The sequence below is a fragment of the Xenopus laevis genome, chromosome 7L (assembly GCF_017654675.1).
Source record: "Xenopus laevis strain J_2021 chromosome 7L, Xenopus_laevis_v10.1, whole genome shotgun sequence".
NCBI lineage: Eukaryota > Metazoa > Chordata > Amphibia > Anura > Pipidae > Xenopus > Xenopus laevis.
Window position 1 is genome coordinate 16,269,804 of NC_054383.1, and position 22,603 is coordinate 16,292,406.

Below are 22,603 nucleotides of genomic sequence, written 5' to 3' on the forward strand. Positions count from 1 at the left end.
GTAGTTACAAGAAGTTAGAAGAATAGACTGAGATAAGAATGTTGGTATGCAACACAGGAATATGCTGGGAAGACCTCAGAGAGACCTCAGAGGAAGTTCCTACAAAGCAAAGTGGTCACTGGAGGATATTAAAAAGAGACAAATGGGAAGAGACCAGAAGTTGAGGCACAATATTAAAGTTAAAGTCATATTGGTAGCCATTTTTATGTGTCTATGCACCCTGCACCAACCTGAATACCCATGGACATAGGTGTTGTGCTGTAGAATTGAGTGGAAGGACCTGATCCTCCGTGAAGAATGCAGTGCTGTATTCATTGGGGAGGTGCAGGCTCTTATGTGAAGATCGTTGCCTGTGGTAACTCAGTGTGGGACTGAATTCTGAGCGGATAGGCTAATAAAGGCCCTACTCATATCCTAACTTTTGTATCATTCAGAGATGCATGCTAGTAAGCATCAGGTACCTAAGGCTTGGGCTGAGAAGGAGGCTGCCTTCAAATCCCTTGCAATGAATTGAGTGCTAATGGGTGCAACTGTGTGCCTCTTAGAGTTAAAGAGGAGGTTCATCTTTAAGTTAAGTTTAAGTATACTATAGAATGCCTAATTTTAAGCAACTTTTCAATTGGTCTTCATAATTTATTTATTTTTTATAGTTCTTCACACTATTTCCAGCTTTCAGATGGGGGTCACTGACCCCATCAGTAAGGCTACACATTTATTGTTATTGCTACTTTTTATTACTTGTCTTTCTATTCAGGGCCTTTCCTATTCATATTCCAGTCTCCCATTCAAATTGGTGCATGATTGCTAGGGGAATTAGGACCCTAGCAACCAGATTGCTGAAACTGGAGAGCTGCTGAATAAAAAGCTAAATAACTCAAAAACCACAAATAATAAAAAATGAAAACCAATTGCAAACTGTCTCAAAAAAAATCCCTCTCTACATCATACTAAAAGTGTAATTTAAAGGTAACGGCTTTAAATGGTAAAGGTTTGGTAAACTAGCCCCCTTAGGAGTTTAGAGCCATAAGTCTCATTATTCAGACCATGTTCAGAACCAGATAGATGAGATACCTCTGGAAAAAGGTATCCCAGGTAGAGCACAAAAATACAATGATTAGGTTTAGGGGCACTGTCCAACTCTTAGGCATCAGAGATGGAAATGTATTGGGTTCAGATAGCACGCACACTAGTCTCAGACAGTAGAAACTCATTAAAAGGGTGGATCACCTTTAAATAAACTTTTAGCATGTTGTAGAATGGCTAATTCTAAGCAACTTTTCAATCAGCCATTCTTTTTTCTTATATTTAGTTATATTTAGTTTAGTTTGTCTTCAGCTTCTGGCTCTTTTCCAAATGGGAATCACTGACTTCATCTAAAAAAACAAATGCTCTGTAAGTAGGGTTGCCACCTTTACTGAAAAATATTACCGGCCAGTGGGGGACGGGCACCAAAAGGGGGCAGTCCGTGAAGCAAAATGAGGTGGAGCTATGTGGTGTGCCGCAAAAGGGGTGGAGCAACATCGCAGCGATGTCCACAGCGCTGGAAAAAAGGTAAGTTCTCTGCGAATTGGGAGCAGGCCAGGGGCTTTTTTTAAAGGGTATTACAAATTACCGGCAACTGCATTGCCGGTAAATTTGTAATACCGGCCCCGGCCTTGGCAGGTGTTTTACCGGCTAGGCCGGTAAAATACCGGCCGGGTGGCAACTCTATCTGTAAGGCTACAAATGTATTGTAATTGCTACTTTTCATTACTCACCTTTCTATTCAGGCCTCTCCTATTCATATTCCAGTCCCTTATTCAAATCAAGGCATGGTTGCTAGGGGAATTTGGACCCTAGAAACAAGATTGCAGAAACTGAGAACTGGAGAGCTGCTTAATAAAAAGCGAAATTACTCAAAAACCACAAATGATAAAAAAAATGAGAACCAATTGCAAATTATCTCAGAATATCTCTCGACATCATACTAAAAATTAACTCAAAGGAGAACAATCCCTTTAAGACACTGCCAGGGTTGCTCTCAGCATGCCCAGATTTGTGTCAAGGCCACAAAGACCCGGGCCTAGGGCGGCACATTTTTCGGGGCGGCATGCGCATCAATGCGCCTCACCGGGAGAAGCAGAGCTGGGAGCAGAAGAATGGTAAAACTGCGCATGTCTGTTGCGCGCAAGTCGGTGGAGGGGGCGAAAGAGGCAGCTAGTCTCGAATCACATAGTACGGAAATCCGGAAATTTAAAAAATTTGGATTATCTGGATAAAATGGAGTCTATGGAAGACAGGGATTTCTGGATAATGGGTTTCTGAATAGTGGGTCCCATACCTGTATTAACATTTCCTGACAGTAAGAAAAATGTCAGTAAATCACAAAATGTATTGTACGCCTGGGAATAAATCAGTTTTATATTTTAAAAATCTGCCCTGTACTTTTATAATGTTTTGTACTGTTATATTGCAAACTATACTATACCAGATCTCTAGGACTGACACTAAATATCACCTGATACTCTCCGTATGCTTCAAATGGAAGGGTTTTTTCTTTTAATATCCACAGGAATACATTCTATCTTACCCCAGTTGGGGGTAAATCATTATTGATGTTGCAAGAGTGCCCATTATTTACCAAACCCCGCCACTGTGCAATTTAAATAGAACTATGGGAGCTAAATACTCGGAATCTTCTTGCATGATGTTTACCCAGTACTGCGTCTATATACTATCCGTAAGCGTAATTGAATTTCCACTATTCCCCAAAGGTGATTCATTAAAAATAACATTCTCTGCTGTAAATGTGGCTTCAAGACGCGCGCAATATCAGATCAATAAAGTAATACCATATAATTCTAATTAGTCATATTACTGTTAGCTGTTCGTACTCATTTAATGGGACATCACATAATTTTACCTGGCACGTAGAAATGCCCTGCAATCAATTAAGAGAACTCCAGGGGAGTCATTTAGGAATAAAACGATAGCCTGCATTGTACATTATTATGCAGTAATTTATAGGAATATTATGGTATGCATATCTCAACTGAAACAAAAGGGTCTTAGTTATTCCCTTGGGAGAGATGCTGGCTGGAGAAAACATATGTAAAACCCAGCCATATTTCTGCCAGCTTTTACACTCACAGCTTTTTGTTGCCATTTTAATGGACTTTACAAGATCTAGAGTGGGATAGAATAATTTTATACATTCTGGTGTAACTCTGGTGTAAACACAACAGCTCTTTTAAATCTGCGGTCTTTTACTTGCTTTATAAATATGTGAATTTACACCGGCATGTTAAGAAATATGGTCCTTTTGTATATCTTGTGCCTTTTTGATGGGTGTCATTTATTTTGCACATTTAGATGCTATTCTGTTAACTCTGTCTATCTGACATATTCAAGATGGTGGCGTCCATGGCTGCATATGACATCATCGTGCCACGTCATGACGCGGTGGGGTGTAGTGTCATTGCTCCGTGTTTCAACAGAAAAACTAAAAAAAAAGTATGCCAAAGACTTACAGTTCAATGCCCCAATATAGTTTTTTGAAAAGTTCCAGGGGGCTCCTAAATTGCCATTTGCCCTGATCCTTCGGTTCCTGACCTTCGACCGTGATTTGGACTTTTCTGTATATGGCATCCTCCTTGGTCCTGACTCCAAACTACTAGAGTTGTTGACCCTGAGAACATGGTTTTCATCCATATTTGTTCCAGATATAGAACATTTCAGTGGATTTTAAGATTAGAATTAGGCTGTCACCGACCTTTCCCAATTCCAGGGTAATATCAACAGTAGACCCATAGGGGCAAATTCACCTACCTCTGAAAAAATTCGCCAGCGACGGCTTCGCTCACAGCGCAACACTTTGCTAATTCACTAAAATTCGAAGTTGTGTCCAGGGTGCCGAACGCTGGAGAAGTTGCGCTAGCGTCACTCTGCCAAGCGAATCGAAGTTGCATTAGCGTTGGCTAATTTGCATACGGTGGCAAGTTTAATGGACGTATATGTTGCAGCCAATACATTACACTACAAAAGCCCAGGGAACCTTAATAAAATAAAATAGAGTTGTTCTAATGCCCTACACATGAGCCCAGTGTATAGTTTATGTGCCACGTTTTTTTTCAGCCTATCACCCTGAAACAAGGAAAAGACGCTAGCATTTTTTGGGACTTTTAGGAACTACTATCTACTCTATTGCACTCCGCCTGGTCTGAGGTGGCAAAGGCAAGTCAGGCGCAGTAAAATACGCATCTTAGTGAATTTGCGTAGTTACGTCCATTCCATAGATTGCAAATTCGCCAGGTGTTAGGGAGCTAAGTACCGCTAGAGTCTATGGGGCAAATTCACTAAGATTCGTAGTTGCGCCAGGCGTAACTTCGCCGCACTTTGCCACACTTCGCCAGGCGTAGTTTCGCCAGCGCTTCGCAAATTCATTAAAATCCGAAGTTGCGCTCAGGGGTAGCGTAAGGTTGTGAAGTTGCGTTAGCATTGATTCGCTAAGTGAAGCGAAGTTACGCTAGCGAAGGCTAATTTGCATATGGCGCAAATTCAAATTTCAATGGAGGAATACGTATCAGCACTACAAATGGCTGGAAAACCTTCAAAACATCAAATAAAAATTTTATTTTGCCCTACACATGTGCCCACTGTATAGGTAAGTTGCCATGAGTCAGGAAATGTAGGGGGGAAGGAGGGGAGCCCCAAAAAATTTTTCGATCTTTTTCAGCCTATCACCCATAATGTAGAAAACACGCCAGCGTTTTTTGGGACTTAGAAAAAATTTTGACTTTTTTTGAAGCAATCCCTATCTACTCTATTGCGCTTCACCTGGTCTGAGGTGGCGAAGGAAGTCTAGCGTAAAAGGTAGCGTTCAGTACACTGCGCGCGTTAGTGAATTTGCGTAGTTACGTCCGTAGCGAAACTTCGCCAGGTGTAAGGGTGCGAAGTAACACTAGCGAATCTACGCCAGCGTTCGTTAGTGAATTTGCGCAGTAACGAAAATGCCAAACGCTAGCGAAGTAACGCTAGCGTTCGGCGCTTCGGCGCTTAGTGAATTTGCCCCTATCTCCTTTGCTAGCGAAGTTACACCAGCGACCGTTAGTAAATCGGCAAAGTTTCTAAATGATGTTTCTAAAACGTTTCGCCAGCGTTAGTCACTTTGCCCTTTAGTAAATTTGCCCCATAGGCTCCTAGGGAATTCTAGAGGGCCATTGTGGGTCCTGATGAATGAACAGTTTTACATGTACATAATACATACACAAAACATTTTTTGGTAGCCACTTCTATGATGTGATGAACCATCACCGGTCACTTTGAAATTCCTGACGATTCATTTCCTAAACAGAGTTTTGGCCACGAGATCAAATAGTTTGACTGCTATTATAATACTCTCCTTTAGCGGAGGAATCCTACTGGCTAAGTCCTGGGGATACTGTAAGACAAATAACAATAAAGATGATACTCCCAGATAAAATGTGAAGGACCATGTGATAAGTCTGGGATCATACACAGAAACTCAAGGTACCAAGCATTGCAGGTAACAGATCCCATATATGTAGCTATGATACTACAGTGTCCACTAACAGTTTTGGAAATCCCTTAATACTGTAGGTTTTCACTCTATTTTCTTTTAAGAAAGAACCTGTACCTGTAACGTGGATATCTGGGCAGAACATGTTCCTTATTTGCCCAGATGGTTGGTGACCACGTTCTTTTGAGTTTGATATAGTAATTGAGAACAGTTTGCTCCTCCTCTTTGGTCTCCACCACTGTAACAGGGTGGATATTAGTTGGGGAGATCATCTATCTATCTATCTATCTATCTATCTATCTATCTATCTATCTATCTATCTATCTATCTATCTTTCTATCTATCTATCTTTCTATCTTTCTATCTATCTATCTATCTATCTATCTATCTATCTATCTATCTATCTATCTTTCTATCTATCTATCTATCATCTATCTATCATCTATCTTTCTATCTATCATCTATCTATCTATCTATCTATCATCTATCTATCATCTATCATCTATCATCTATCTATCTATCTATCTATCTATCTATCTATCTATCTATCTATCTATTATCTATCTATCTATCTATCTATCTATCTATCTATCTATCTATCTATCTATCATCTATCTATCTATCTATCTATCTATCTATCTATCTATCTATGCACAATGTATCTCTGTATGCATTTATATATCTGTCATCTAGGTGTTAGTGATGGGCGAATTTATTCGCCAGGCATGGATTTGCAGCGAATTTCCGCATTTCACCACCTGCAAATTGTTTGGCGAAACTGCTGCAAAAATTCACCAGCTACAAAAATTCGCTGCAACAAAAAAGTAGCACATAAAAATTGCCACACGTCAAAATTATTTTGACACCCATTGACCATTTTGTTTCGCAAAATCAATCAAAATCTATCTATCAATATCAATCAATCAATATCTATCTATTGATCTATCTATCTTTCTATCTATCATCTGTCTGTCTATCTATATCTATTTTGAGAAACTATTAAGTTTCTCAAAATCTCTCCATTTATTTTAGCAGTTAAAATATCACCAGGCTATTTCTGATAAAACTGTACAAGTTTTCTATTCTTTTATTTATCTTAATTTTAGTCCCCTGCTGACAATAATAAACATAGTTCTTTAAAGTGGCTTCAGTGAAAGCATAAAGAGCTAGCATTTTATGATTTTTTCAAGTTAAAAGAAAAAAAAAAATAGTTCAAATGGAGGTTTAGAGAAAATGTAAAATGCTTAAAACAGCATAACAATAATGTGATCAGATGCAGTATAGACATAGCTCAGAAGCAGCGTGAGGCCCAATTAGATCCAGGAGACTTGCTAACAAACTCAAGGAGTCATTATAGAGAAAGAGCTAATGTAAATATTGCAGGGAAGGCAACGCATACAAATATTTTGTCCTCAGCATAATTAGCATTAATCACACTATAAAACTGAATCTGCTGATGTAGCCAGACTAAGCTTAAAGTTAAGATGATATTCTTTCGTAACAAACATTTTGCATATAAAATAAGTATATTCTCTTTACAATCTATGAAAGTGGAGCAGGTGGTTTCTGGACTAGAAAACTAAACAGCAGGAGGTTTCATATCAGAAAAACACACTGGCAAACTGACCAGTTGAATCACTTAAAGTTGCCCATAGATGTACCAAATGGGAATTTGTAAGCTGATTTAATGATCCTACTGATATCAGTGACCATGGATATCAGTCAGTTTGTAGGACCATTTGCAGGTTTAAACATTTCATCTGCCCATGCACCATAACTGCCAGTACCTGTCCATCATATCTGCCAGTCTATGTGTACTACAGTATTGTATCTGCCAGTGCCTAAGTACCATATCTCCAGTGCCTAAGTACCATATGTCCAGTGCCTAAGTACCAATATCTCGAGCACCTAAGTACCATATCTCCAGTGCCTAAGTACCATATCTCCAGCACCTAAGTACCAATATCTCCAGTGCCTAAGTACCATATCTCGAGCGCCTAAGTACCAATATCTCCAGAGCCTAAGTACCATATCTCCAGCGCCTAAGTACCAATATCTCCAGAGCCTAAGTACCATATCTCCAGCACCTAAGTATCAATATCTCGAGCACCTAAGTACCATATCTCCAGCGCCTAAGTACCATATCTCCAGCGCCTAAGTACCATATCTCCAGTACCTAAGTATCAATATCTCGAGCACCTAAGTACCATATCTCCAGCGCCTAAGTACCATATCTCCAGCACCTAAGTACCATATCTCCAGCGCCTGAGTACCATATCTCCAGTGCCTAAGCACCATATCTCCAGCACCTAAGTACCATATCTCCAGCGCCTGAGTACCATATCTCCAGTGCCTAAGCACCATATCTCCAGCACCTAAGTACCATATCTCCAGTGCCTAAGTACCATATCGCCAGTGCCTAAGTACCATATTTGCCACTGTCTATACACCATATCTGCCAGTGCCTAACTACCATATCTTCAGTGCCTAAGTACCATATCTCCGGCGCCTAAGTACCATATCTCCAGCACCTAAGTATCATATCTCCAGTGCCTAAGTACCATACCTCCAGTGCCTAAGTACCATATTTCCAATGCCTAAGTACCATATCGCCATTGCCTTAGTAGCATATCTGCCAGTGCCTATACACCATATCTGCCAGTGCCTAAGTAGCATTTCTCAAGCGCCTAAGTACCATATCTCCAGTGTCTAAGTACCGTATCGCCAGTGCCTAAGAACCATATCTCCAATGCCTAAGTACCATATCGGCAGTGCCTATACACCAAATTTGCCAGTGCCTATATCTGCCAGTGCCTGTAAATCATGTCAGCCAGTGTACAGTACATTGTAGAAGCCAAGGAGAGCCACAGCCACAACCACAGATCGGCCATCGTTAGTTAATGTTGAAAAAAGATGGAATGTTACATTCATTCTACATGTTCAGTTGTAGAAAATATTGAATTAAAAATTTGAAAGCCATGCAGAGGGACACTCTAGGGCTCATTTATGATTGCAAGAGCCTAATCTCAGATGGATGCACGGTTGTGCGCATTTTGGCACCATTTATTAAAGGTACTTGTGTCCAAACATGTATCTTACACATATGTATGGATGTGCTGATCACCCATTTGTTCATCCAGTCTCCTACAAAGAATTATATACAAGTGTGCCTCCTGACATTGGGGAACCATGGAGCTTAGATGGTGGTAGTTCCCACTGACTGCTGCGTCAATAGATGCAACAGACAATCCACAATTCCACTTTGCACACTGCTCTTGCGTTAGAGTCCTCCTACGTACCAAGTTATAAGCAAAGATAAATCAATACTGTAAAGGAACATATATGAAACCTTAGATTCCATTTAATTTTTCAGTATTTAAACCAACCTGTGCCGATATAATGGGTCCCAGAAGCTCCCAATGAAAGCAATCTGTTATCTGGCGGAAACGGAGCTCAGATCTCTGCCTTGGAATGTTTCCAGCACCAAGAGGGAACGACAAGTCAGAAAAATGCAACGTGGGACTTTGGTTCATCATCACGAAAGTTGCTGGCTGTTTAATTGCAATAAAAAGCAATTACACTAATGAGACCTAGATCTTGAATGTGTAGCTGACACCCAGTGTAGCTTCCTCTGCCGCGCTCCTGTCAAACCTTGCTTTGGCTTTCAGAATCTTTTCCAGGTGGAATGAATCATTAGACTGACGAGGAATGAAAGAGATAACACTTGTATTATCATTTGATTTATGAGAGGAGTTACTCGCTGTTTCTCTCAAGCTTAGAGCTTATTTCAACAGGAATTTATCATCTTGGAATTAAAGGGGACAAACACCTTTGGTTAAAAATCCTTGAGGGGATTCAGGGTTACACCTGTACATTACCCCTCTACCATAAAGTAAAAAAAAAACGATTTAAATTTTTTTTCATTTAAAACATGATGAGGTCAGTTAATGATGAGGTCAAGCAGTGAAGAGCAAGTAGATGATAACATTTGCCTTAAAGGATCTTGTTTTTCTTCAGATAAACGTTTGTTTAAAATGGGTTTTTTTCTGCTGTCCGCCGGCAGCATCGCCATGTTCTTACTATTCTGCTCTTCCATCTTGGAAGGAAACTGAGCGATTATAAAGAACAGAAAATGTGATCAGTGTGAGGAAATAATGTATTCTTCAACCAGCACATGAACTTCTCCCCATTAAAAGTTGGAAATAGTGGAGTGACATTTTTTTTTGTGCCAGATTCGCGGTGAAATTCTGTATGTGGTCATCGGCAAATATTTATGTGAAACTGCTGCAAAATTTTGCAGCAAATATTTTTAACACAAAAAAAAATGACCAGAGACTCCAATGTATTCTGCACAAGTTTCAGCAGAGAAAAGTCACAGCAGAAAAATCCCCACAAAGAAACACCCATAGGGGCAAATTCACTAAGATTCGTAGTTGCGCCAGGCGCAACTTCGCCACACTTCGCCAGGCGTAGTTTCGCCAGCTCTCCGCAAATTCACTAAAATCCGAAGTTGCGCACAGGGGTAGCATAAGGTTGCGAAGTTGCGCTAGCGTTGATTCGCTAAGCGAAGCGAAGTTACGCTAGCGATGGTTAATTTGCATACGGCGCCAAATTCAAATTTCAGTGGAGGAATACGTATCAGCACTACAAATGGCTGGGAAACCTTCAAAACATCAAATAAAATTTTTTTTTTGCCCTACACATGTGCCCACTGTATAGTTAAGTTGCCATGAGGGAAATGTAGGGGGGAAGGAGGGGAGCCCCAAAAATTTTTTCGATCTTTTTCAGCCTATCACCCATGATATAGAAAAAACGCCAGCGTTTTTTGGGACTTAGAAAAAATTTGAACTTTTTTTGAAGCAATCCCTATCTACTCTATTGCGCTTCGCCTGGTCTGAGGTGACGAAGGAAGTCTAGCGTAAACGGTAGCGTTCAGTACAATGCGCACGTTAGTGAATTTGCGTAGTTACATCCGTAGCGAAAATTCGCGTGGCGTAAGGGTGCAAAGTAACACTAGCGAATCTACGCCAGTGTTCGTTAGTGAATTTGCGAAGTAATGAAAATGCCCAACGCTAGCGAATTGACGCTAGCGTTCGGCGCTTCGGCGCTTAGTGAATTTGCCCCATAGACTCCAATGTATTTTAAGTAGAAAAATTTGCCTTAAAAAAACACCTACTGTATTAACTACAAGGCGTTTAGGGAATTTTCACTGTTTCTGCTAATTTTCCCACCGTTATGTGAATTCAGGCATCGGGGCAAATTTACTAAAGGTCAAATTTTCACCATGGAAGGCTTCGCCACACTTCGCACATCTTTGTCAGACATTAATTTGCAGTGAATAAGCTATTTTGAAAAATGCGAAGTTTCGTTTTCGGCAGATGAACACTTTTGATTTAAAAGTGCTAGATGTTAGTGGCTTGTTTGGTGAAAAATCCAGAGACAGTTTAAGAAGTGTTTTATTTCCGATTTTCAAAATGCCTGGCAGATGGTATGAAGTTTAAAACACTATTAATATCTTGAAATCTATAAAAAGCTATACTTTTTTTTTTACCGTAAGCTGCAGAAGTCCTTTGAAGAGCATTGCTAGCAATTTAACTTTCATCTCTTCTGAGAGTTTCATTTTCCTTTAATTATAAATGGTCAGGGCGTGGGTGGATCATATACAATTTTTGGGTATAACGAGGAGTGACCAAGACAGTGTCCATGCATTATACTTATTGGCAGGGCCACTACTAGGGTTGCCACCTTTGCCGGTGGCTAAATCCGAACAATGGGGACGTGCAATGGGGGGGGCAGATAGCATTGGGGTGGAGTAGTGATCTTGGGGGGGCATGATGACATCAGAGGCTGGCACAATGATGACGTGGAGCTATGATGCTGGGTCAGGGTTATTACACAAATGGATGGATTTCTGTCCAGTTTTCACAATGTTTTAAATGGGACAGAAAGTTTTGAATGGACAGCCCTTTGACAAACTGAGATGTCCAGTTGAAACCCTACACTCTATCCATTCTTCCTGATAAGTACGACCAATCCTTTAACTACAGGTATGGGATCTATTATACAGAAATCAGTTATCCAGAAAGCTCTGAAATACAGCAATGCTCATTTAGAAAAATTATTTCTTATTTTTGATTGATTTCCTTATTTCTGTTTCTTTAATAACAAGAAATGAACAGCACTTGATAATAACGAAGCCACGTCAAGTTGAGTGATCTTGGTTATTAATTGGTTTTCAGTTCAGGCCAGATTAATGTTCGGGTTACTCAAGGATGAAAACCGAACAGAAAGTTGAGACCTGAACAGGCCTTAGAAAAACCGAACAGGTGACAACCCTAGCCACGACCCAGGGGGCTCAGGTGAGTCATGGGCTATTAATTCCCTGGGGAGAGGGACCTGCCGGCTTAGTCAGGGTCGGACTGGCCCATTTGGGGCCCACCGAGTTCCTTAACTCAGGGGCCCTGTGTGCATGCACAAAAACCCGGCGCGGTGTGCGTAAGAGACGGTTTGCTGTGTGAATGTGCAAGAAATGGAGTGCCGCGCCTCCTCCCGAGCCGCTCTCTCTCTATAACCAACGAGGAATGGGGAAGCAAGTTGGTCTGGAGTGGGTGTGGGTGGGGCAAAGGCAGGACAGGAAGTGGGTGGGCGGATGGGGATTGGAGTGCGCAAGGCCCCTCTGAAGATTTTTTTTTGCAGGCGGGCCTGGCGCACTCTAGTTACACCACTGGTAACACAAATATTGTTTATTAACACTATACATTCTACCCCTTTCTTTTTATTTGTATATCATCTTAAAATGTCATAATTCTAATTCAGGAGGCAAAGTACCATAAACAGCAGAGAGGGGGGATCTTCTTCTTTGAAAGCTGCTGAATAAACTAAATAACATGGCACTGGTTCTCCTCATCTTCTCTTCTATGGAAACCAATTCTTTTACTGCATAGATTTAATATAATGGGAGGGCAGGGATTCTGTATAAAAATGTTGGTTGTGAGTTATTTTCACCTCTACTGACAATTTTCAAGCAAAGTGGGGTGGTTATTTTTGCGACATATGTACGACCTTTTTGAGGATTACTCGTACCACTAGTGATGGGTGAATTTGTCCCATTTCACTTCGCAGAAAAATTCACAGCAAATTCACAGCAAAAAATTCACAAAACGCATTGAAGTCAAGGTGCGGCAAAATTATTTTGACGTGCGTCAATTGCTGACGCCCACGACGATTTTGATATGCATTAAAGTCAATGGGCGTCTGAATAATATGTTTGTGCAGCAATTTTAATGCGTGTGACCATTGTGACGTGCGTCCAATATTTTTTGATGCGGCTGATTTTTTGCCGGTGAACTTTCGCTGCAGCCGGCAAAACGTGTAAATTCACAGAAAATTCGGGCCTGGCAAATTTATTCGCCCATCACTACGTACCACAATTTTACAGACGTTTTTTACACAAAAATGTCTCGGCCATAATGAAAATGTTGGGGGAAAATGTTGATATGTTAAGTAGGATTAAAATTGTTTAGAGAATTTTTTTTGGTACATAGAAAACATTTTTACAGCGCAGTAACAACAGCTTTTTAATCATGTATACGACGCTCTTTAAAATTTGACGGCATTACGACAAATCCATAAAACTGTAAGATTCCTTCTGTGAGTTTGTTGTTTACAATTTGGCATTCAACACGCTAAGAAATGTTTACTTCCCCTATGAGGCAGGTTAACTTTATTGGCAGGGGTTTTGAAAATGTCTTACTGGTCCTTTAATAGTAATTAGCAATAGTAAAAAGCACTGGGTAGTTCATTAAAACAAAAGAAGCAATTGGTTCTATTCAGCTGCTCAGAAAATTATATATTTTTCTATATATATATATATATATATATATATATATATATATATATATATATATATATATATATATATATATATAAATATATATATGAATTAAATTGGTACCAACCTCCTGCTGGGAAACTAGGGCCATTCTAACTCCCATGTGTTTTCCTGGATCATAAATTCCTTATATACGGAGACTGAGAGCACAAGATGATTGAACACTGTACATAATTCCACTGGTTATTAAATGATATATAATTCAGGATATGATGGATCTTGTTTGATTAGTTCAGTCTTAAAAGGTCTGTGCTGTTTTGACTTTAATTAGTATTGCTATGTTTATAGGAAACAACTATTTTAGGCTCAACTGCAACTCATTATCATTACTGTTATCTATATGTGATGTGACAGTTTGCCTCTAGAAACCCATTGTTGGATCATTAAAACAGAATTAAAGGGGTGCTTTGCCTTTAAGTTAACTTTTATTATGTTAAAGAACAGCCAGTTTTAATCAACTTTATAATTTGTTTTTTTTTTTTATATATTTTTAAATTATTTGCCTTTTTCCAGCTTTCAAATGCAGGTCACTGACCCCATCTATAAAAACAAATGCTCTGTAAAGCTACAAATCTATTGTTATTTCTACTTTTAATTATTATTATTATTATTATTATTATTAACATTTATTTATATAGCGCAAGCATATTTCACAGCACTGTAAAGTAAATGTGTTTATACAAAAAAATCACATTAAATACATACATAAAACATGGAGTTACATATATCACAACCAATACCGGTACAAGAAGTGAAAAAGGCCCTGTACAAAAGAGTTTATAATCTAAAGGGAAGGGAATAAGACACAATGTGTGGGAGTGGGCAGGATCAGAATTAAGTGAGTGAGAGTTGTAGTACTGTATGTGGTATTGCATTTGGTAGTGAAGCAGAATGAGGGTAGGCTTCTCTAAAGAAGTGTGCTTTAAGAGATCTTTTGAAAGCAGTAAGGTTGGGAGATAGTCGGACAGATCGTGGTTGAGAATTCCAGAGGAGGAGTGCAGCCTTTCCAAAATCTTGAATGCGAGCATGTGAGGAGGCAATGAGAGAAGAGTTGAGTAGCAGGTCAGTAGAGGAGTGTAGAAATCGGTTGGGTGAGTATATAGAGATGAGTTCAGAGATGTAGGATGGGGCAGAGTTATGAAGTGCTTTGAATGTCAGGGTCATTAATTCGAATTTGATTCTGAAAGGTAGCGGAAGCCAGTGTAGGGATTGACAGAATGGCGAGGCAGAGGAGGAGCGGCTGCTGAGGTGTATGAGCCTCACAGCAGTGTTCATTTTGGACTGGAGAGGTGACAGTCTCTGGAGGGGGAGGCCAATTAAAAGAGAGTTACAGTAGTCTGAACGTGATATGACGAGAGAGTGAATAAGAATTTTGGTAGCATCTTGGGCGATAAATGATCATATTTTGGATATGTTCCTTAGGTGGAAGTGACATGATTTAATACGTGACTGGATATGAGGAGTGAAGGACAGGGCAGAATCTAGGATAACCCCAAGGCACCGGGCCTGGGGAGAGGCGGTGATAGTGGAATTGTTAACAATGATGGATACTTCCGGGATGCTAATTACTCATCTTTCTATTCATTTTATTGAGCAATGTTGCTTTAAAATACATCCCTGAACTACAGCTCCCAGCATGCCTTAACTTGATATGAATATATTAAAGTATGCTGGGATTTGTATCTGGTGTGGTTGACCAGTGAAGTAGTATAGGGTTTAGTGTTGCTCTAACTTTGTGCTGCTTGTTTGGAGAGACAGATTGTGCAGTAGTAAAGTTTAACGGATGGCTCATATCCCCTTTAATCAAGAAGACAAGATTATGGAAACTGCCTAGCTGTACAAACATATATATTGCATATAATGAAAAATATATGACTGAATACATTTATTACATTAGCCGGCACACTGCATAATGATTGAATTTTAGCTCACTCTAATGGAACCTTAAAATGTTTTTGTTGAGTCAATGGAACACCGGGTCATTGCGCAGAAAAAAAAAAATCTCTCTGCATTTATTACCTATGAAAATTCAAATAAAAACACCGGCGTCGAGAAGATTATTTTTATTCAAGTTTCAGCGAGTGGAATATTTCACAGTCCTTATGTATTCAAATAAATATTTACATGTATATCTGCAAGTTGTAAAAAAAAAAGATTGTAAGTTCAATCAAATTTAATAGAATCACTGATGCTGAATCAAATAGGATGAAATTGCTCGAAATATGTTACACTTGAAGCCTGGCGTAGAATTGTTACTCTTTGTCTTAAAGAGTAAAGAATTATTCTGGGATGAAGCAAATGTGTACCAGCCTGCCGGAGGGTTTTATACCATCATCTTAAAGGACAAAGAAAGGTAGACCAATAAAGCTGCATCAGAAAAGGTTCTGTTCCTTACGTGTGTATAATTCTTTCTTTGCTCCATTTGTTCTTCGTCACGACAAATCATCAATTGCCGGCGAGATGGCACTCGGAGCGATTGTTTTCCGGAGTTGCCAGAAGTTGCCTCACGGGTAAACTTTGGGTGAATTCAGAAAACGAATGATCCGAGTGCCATCCGCCGGTGATTTACATTCTAGCCGATGGGAGGCAGTTCGGGGAGATTAGTCGCCCGAAGAAGAGGAGATTTGTCGCAGAGCAACTAATCTCCCTGAATCTGAGGCATGTTACCGGACCCTTCAGGTGGCCATGCACGGACCGATAAAAGCTCCGACCGGCCATTACTATTCGTTAGGATCCGATCGTTGGGCCCTAGGGCCCACGATCGGATCAACCCGATATTGCCCACCACAAGGTGGGCATATCGGGGTGAGATCCGCTCGTTTGGCGACATCGCCAAACGAGCGGATCTCTCTGTGTATGGCCATCTTTACACAATTCAATATATACAAAAAGAACACAACTGCCTTCCCTTGACTAGTGGCAAAAAAGTCTGGAATTTGAAGCAACAGAAGCAACTACAAGGGTTTGATAAGTTATCTTTTATGGGATCGAACATGGGGAAAAAAGCTGTTATCAACATTTGTTGTTTGTATTGTTCAAGTTTATACAGCTCTTTCCTATTTCTAAACACTCTCTGTCCCTCAGAGACATTTCACTTTACATTCACTCAACTTTAACCGAAGATCCCTCGCTAACACTCGACAATAACTTTTATACCATCACATGCTGAAAAGTATTAAAATCGAAAGAATTTAAAACATATATATTATTAATTTGCCCCTTTCTTCTGATCTTTGGAGGTGGATCTGCTCTCTGTATAGAGCCAAAAGCCTTTGCTTACTGATGTGACACGACAAATTTTAGTAACTCTTGGACCTGATGAAGTGCCACAGCTACTGTTCAACAAAAGCCCTTTCAAAACAGGACTGTAATTAAACTTTGACAGGTAAAATATAAACTGCAAAACAATGGCTTTGGCACTGACGATTGTATAAGGTGGAATGCTGAAAAAAAATGTGTTACAATTTATACAACATTTATACAACATTAGTATTTGGATTAGTTCCACATTTTTATTCTTTGCTTTCTATATTAGGCTTATAATCATAAATTACTCGGTATTTGTGGTTTAGAAAATATTTTTTTTTGTGGTTTCTAAAACATCTAAAACCACCAAGATCAGAATGTTGATAAGCATGCCTCCCCATGTTACCTCTACACTGTTCTTTGTCATGGATGAACCTTACTAGACTCAACTTTATAGTAATACAGTAAAAGAGTACCCCTCAAATGCCCTAATGAACAATACAAAAAAAATATTTCCAGAGCACCTATTATTTATTTTTACCAGTCAATAGTTCCATCGGTAAAAGAAAAAACTACGCAGACAGAGTGCAATACATGTTTTTCCACCAATTTCCTTTGTATCCCTCGCTCCCACCCTTATCATGTTCCTCTATAAATCATTTTGACTCAGGCAGCCCCATACTTTGGATTTCAATGCATGAACTATAAGCTTCAATGGGGAATGCCACATGATTCTTCCTCAAGACTCAACTGGGAAACTAACAGGCTGGTAACGTGATGACAGATTAATGTAGCTTCAATCCTATGGACTATGCTAATCAAATTAGCCAACAAGAGGTAACCCACTTCATAACTAGGCCATGATATCCCTCGAGCTCATCTCACAAGCAGTCAATTCCATCGGGTTTGCCAGAATATCTCTGGAGCTCATCAGCCCATCTCTATGTTAAATGCAGAGTAGTAACTTTGCAGGCCAAGCTGCTGCCACAGTATATGGTTCTATTATATGATTATTTTTTAACCAATGCTCTTTTAAGCAGCATTGAGTTACATATTTTACCTACAGTAAATTAGTAATTTGCCCAGACTGTGCTGATTTTAACCTATTGACCTTTTTACTAACTGATATATGAACAGTTAGGGACAGATTTATTAAGGTTCTAGTTGTGTTTTCCACGAACATTCAAGTTTTTGATTTGTATTTTTGGTCAAAACTCACATTTTCAGGTTAAAAAAAGCTAAAATTTTCAAGTTTAAAAAAAAAACAAAAAAAAAACACAAATTCTACCTCGACCCTGGTAAAGGATTGATTCTGAAAATACACCAAAACCTGTCGAGGTCATGTCGGAGTCAATGGCAGAGGTCCCTTGAACCATTTGAAGAAGTTAAATGCCTACATGATGTTCGAGATTTTTTCGGAGGGTTTTGCCCAAAAACTCTAATGATTCAATCGATTCAAGGTTTTTTTTTTGCCAAAAACTTGATTAATTCGAGTTTTCGGGTCTCAAACGTACAGAATCAGGTTTTTTTTGTCCATTCAAGATTTGCTTAAATAAGATACCATTCGAGTTGTGAGTTCATGCGAGTTCATTCAAGGTATAAAAAACTCGACACTCAACTTTTGATAAATAACCCCCTTAGTATCTTCTATCATTAAAAACAGTACTGCTGACATGTTTTTATAATTCAAAGGTCTTCATCCTTTTTCGCCCATTCCATGCATCAAAAGTGATGAAGAGCCACATAAGCATCAAAAAGTTCCTGGGACTTGTTTGTGAAAGTTTTCATTCATCCAGGTCTTGGCATATCTATAGAAATAAGTCAAATCAACTGGACTTGCTGTGTTTTTTCTTGAGGATGTTTCACTAGTCATCCAACTGGCTTTCTCAATTCAGAATAACTTGTACATAGGATCTTGCTTCGCTATATATTCTCTGGAAACGAAAAGAAAAAGGACACACGTTTGAAGACTGCCAATTCCAGAATCTAGACCGGGAGAGCGACTGGTTCAAAAGAGGCGTTAAACAAGCCATATATGTAAAAACTGAAAAACCAAGTTTGAATAGAGGCTGTTTTGGCCCTGGAAGGTTTAATAAGACTTCAATCTTGCTAATACAATCACCACCTAATTTAATGACATCATTGTGGATTATGATAAACAGATTATGCTGATTGGAGCAACATTCCAGAGGATATATAGCGAAGCAAGATCCTATGTGCAAGTTATTCTGAATTGAGAAAGCCAGTTGGAGGACTGGTGAAACATCTTCCTGGGACTTGTTAATAAAGCAATGATTGCCTATGTGTTTCCCCATTGAACGTCCAATCTGGAAAAACTCTGGGCTTGGGCGAATTTGACACATTTGGTTTTGCCAAAAATCCACCGCCGGCGAAATGTTGTCGACGCCCTTTAAAGTCTACGTGGGTCATTTTTTTTTGACGCAGCGAAAACAAGGCGACAAAAAATTGCCCATCCCTAGGTACAGTTGTGTCTTCATGTTTCATAAACTTGCCTTCCGTCATGCCATTAATTGAACTCTGGAGTAATATCCATGTACCTATAGCCATTTTGCAAATTCATTTGCCGGCGCCTGGCGAATAAATTCACCCATCACTAGTGGTACGGTAAGTAGGTGTGATTTTTATTTCTTTGTGTCTGGTCAATGTAATCCCTACCTTTGTCTCTTTCAGTGTCTCTTTCCCTCTGGAATTTTCAAAATATTAAAAAATCTCTATTCCCTTATTGATTTAATTTATTTTTCATTTCTCAATCCCTCTCCTCATTTGGACTCCATCTGCTCTTAGTGCAGCTAGTCATTGCTCCCTTGCATAACTGTAGTTCTCCTCTCACCCCAATAATCATACACATCACAATAGCCACATCAACTACAATCTCATTGGGGCTCATTTATCAACACTGGGCAAATTTGCCCATGGGCAGTTACCTATAGCAACCAATCAGTGATTAGCTTTTTGAAACCAACTGCAAGTAGAACAATTAATGCAGCAATCTGATTGATTGGCATGGGTTACTGCCCATGGGCAAATTTGCCCAGTGTTAATAAATGACCCAGATTGTGTCCCCAGATCGGCGAATTTGTCCTGTTTTTCTTGGCAAAACACAAATTATGATGCCGCGTCAATTTTGACGCCTGCGTCAATTTTGACACCAACCGAAATTAAGTCAAAGGTTTTTTTTTAGTCAAATAGGTACGTTTTCGAATCATATGAATCGAAGGAATAGCGCATCTGAATTCGATTAGAAGTTTTTACCAAAAAAACCTTAGATTTTTCAAGGTCCACCAATTGGATCTAAGTAGGTTCTAGGACATCCCCCATAGGCTAAAACAGCAATTCGCCAGGTTTTATATGGCGAATGGTTGAAGTCGTATTTTTGAAGAGACAGTAAATGATAAATTTAGATATTCAAATTTTTGCATTTTTTTCAAATTCAAATCGAATTTGGACTATTCCCTAGTCGAAGTACACGAAAAATAGATTGAAATTCACCTCGACCTTTGATAAATCTGCCCCTAACTCTTTACTGTCTAGAAAGAGTAGCACATTTATCTGTGAAAGACATTTCTTCTTTTGCAAGTAGGAAACAGGTGGTTTGCTTTTATTATGATAAATATCAGGTAATGGCCATTTGGACAGTATCCAGTCCTGGAAGTGACTGTGATGTATCCTAGCTGGGTGCCGTTAACCACAGACCTTATCTTGTCAGGGCTCACCTTGCATGGGAAATCATGAAAATTACTTGAGTCCTCGGAGCATTTCGGTTCTGTTTGCCAGTCTGTAATTGTCAACATTTTTCCTAAAACTGTGCTTCACTCGCTTCACTCTCCTCCCGGTTCCCACCACTCATGAATAAAGATTGTTTGTGTCCCAGAGGCAGCAGCAACAAATTACATTTACATCATCTGAAAGGCAAAATACAAGTGTGACATGTTTGATTAAATGGGAAGTATTTAACTCTTATCTTGTATGTTTTGACATATAGAGGCATTTTAGGCAAGATGTAGACTTGTGTTTTAATTGTGATTAGCAGTCAGATCTGCTGCTGGTGTACTGTATAATATCAGATGTGTTTTGCTCCCAGGGACACATTGCACTTTTATCAATATACTTAAGGTGGGCAAAGACGTAGAGATCCGCTGGCGACGTCACCAAACGAGCGGATCTCTCCCTGCTATGCCCACATTGAGGTGGGCGATATCGAGCTGATCCGATTGTGGGCCCTAGGGCCCAACGATTGGATCATAATGCATCCGATTCGGCCAGTCGGATCGCGGGACCGTTTAAAGGAGAAGGAAACCTAGTCGGCGCAAAAACCCTCCCCCCCTCCCGTGTGTTGTCCACCCTCCCTCCTCCCCCCTGGCCTACCCGTCCCGCTGGGCAAATGCCCCTAACTTGTTACTCACCCTTCTGCGCAGGTCCAGTCTACGGAGTTCACCGACGCCATCTTCTTCCAAGCGATCTTCTTCCTGCTTTGACCGGTGCATGCGCAGTAGGAGCATTTCGCCGGTATGATCTACTGCCCATGCGCCAAAAGTCATCAGAAAACTTTGTGACTTTTGGCGCAGTTTGCGCAGTAGATCCGTACTGGCGAAATGCTCCTACTGTCCATGCGCCAAAACGCCATTCAAAGCAGGAAGAAGATCGCGTGGAAGAAGATGTCGTCTGTGAACTCCCTGGACTGGACCTGCGCAGAAGGGTAAGTAACAAGTTAGGGGCATTTGCCCAGTGGGACGGGTAGGCCAGGGGGGAGGAGGGAGGGTGGGCAACACACGGGAGGGGGGGGAGGGTTTTTGCGCCGACTAGGTTTCCTTCTCCTTTAAAAGCACAAATGCGGCCGCAATCCAACGGGATTTTTTAACCTGCCCAATCGACAGCTGGCTGACTTTCATCCAGATATCGATTGGGGAAGCCCGTCAGATGGCCCCACACACGGGCCAATAAGCTGCCGACTCAGTCTGTCCCGTGTGCCCGTGTAAGGCCAGCTTTACACTGATATTGTGCAAAGTATTTTGTGTGAGTGCTGGAATGGGGTGAAAAGGGGCCCATCAAAAAACCTGAATACAGGCCCTTTCTCTTCACTCACTTTGTTTTAGGCACTTCAGGTGCCATGTTTTTAAGTAACTCAGAAACACAGTGTTAAAGGGGCTGCTCACCTTTGAGTTAACTTTTAATATGGCGTAAAGAGTAATATTCAGATTTTTACGTCGGTTTTCATTTTTTATTATCTGTGTTTTTTGAGTTATTTAGCTTTTTATTCAGCTGCTCTCCAGTTTGCTGTTTCAGCCATCTAATTGCTAGATTTCAAATTACCCTAGCAACGAAGCATTACTTAATGAATACTAGACTGGAATATGAATATAAGAGGGTCTGACTAAAAATGAGTGATAAAAATTAGCAATAACCAATACATTTATAGCCTTACAGTATGTTTTGGGGTTTTTTTTCTGATGGTATCAGTGACCCCCATTTGAAAGCTGGAAAGAGTAAGAAGAAAAATGCAAATAATTAAAAAACAATAAACATAAATAATGAAGACCAATTGAAAAGTTGCTTACAATTGGCCATTCTATAACATACCAGAAGCTAACGTAAAGGTGAACCACCCCTTGAAAGTACTCCAAAGGGCAGATTTATCAAGGGTCAAATTTCGAGTTTATGGGAGTTTCTAAAAACTCCCTTAAACTCCAAATTCGGGAAAAAAAAGACCAATCAAAATTTATTAAAAAATTTGAATTTATTACAGTTGGGTGAGTTGGATCAACCTGCAAACTTGAATCGAATTTGAATCGAATTCGAATTTTTAAAGGGACAGTACATGATAAATTTCAAAATTCTAATTTCTAATTTTTTTAAAACTCAAATCGACTATTCCCTAGTTGAATTACACTAAAATAAACTCAAAATTAGAATTTTCAATTCAACCCTTG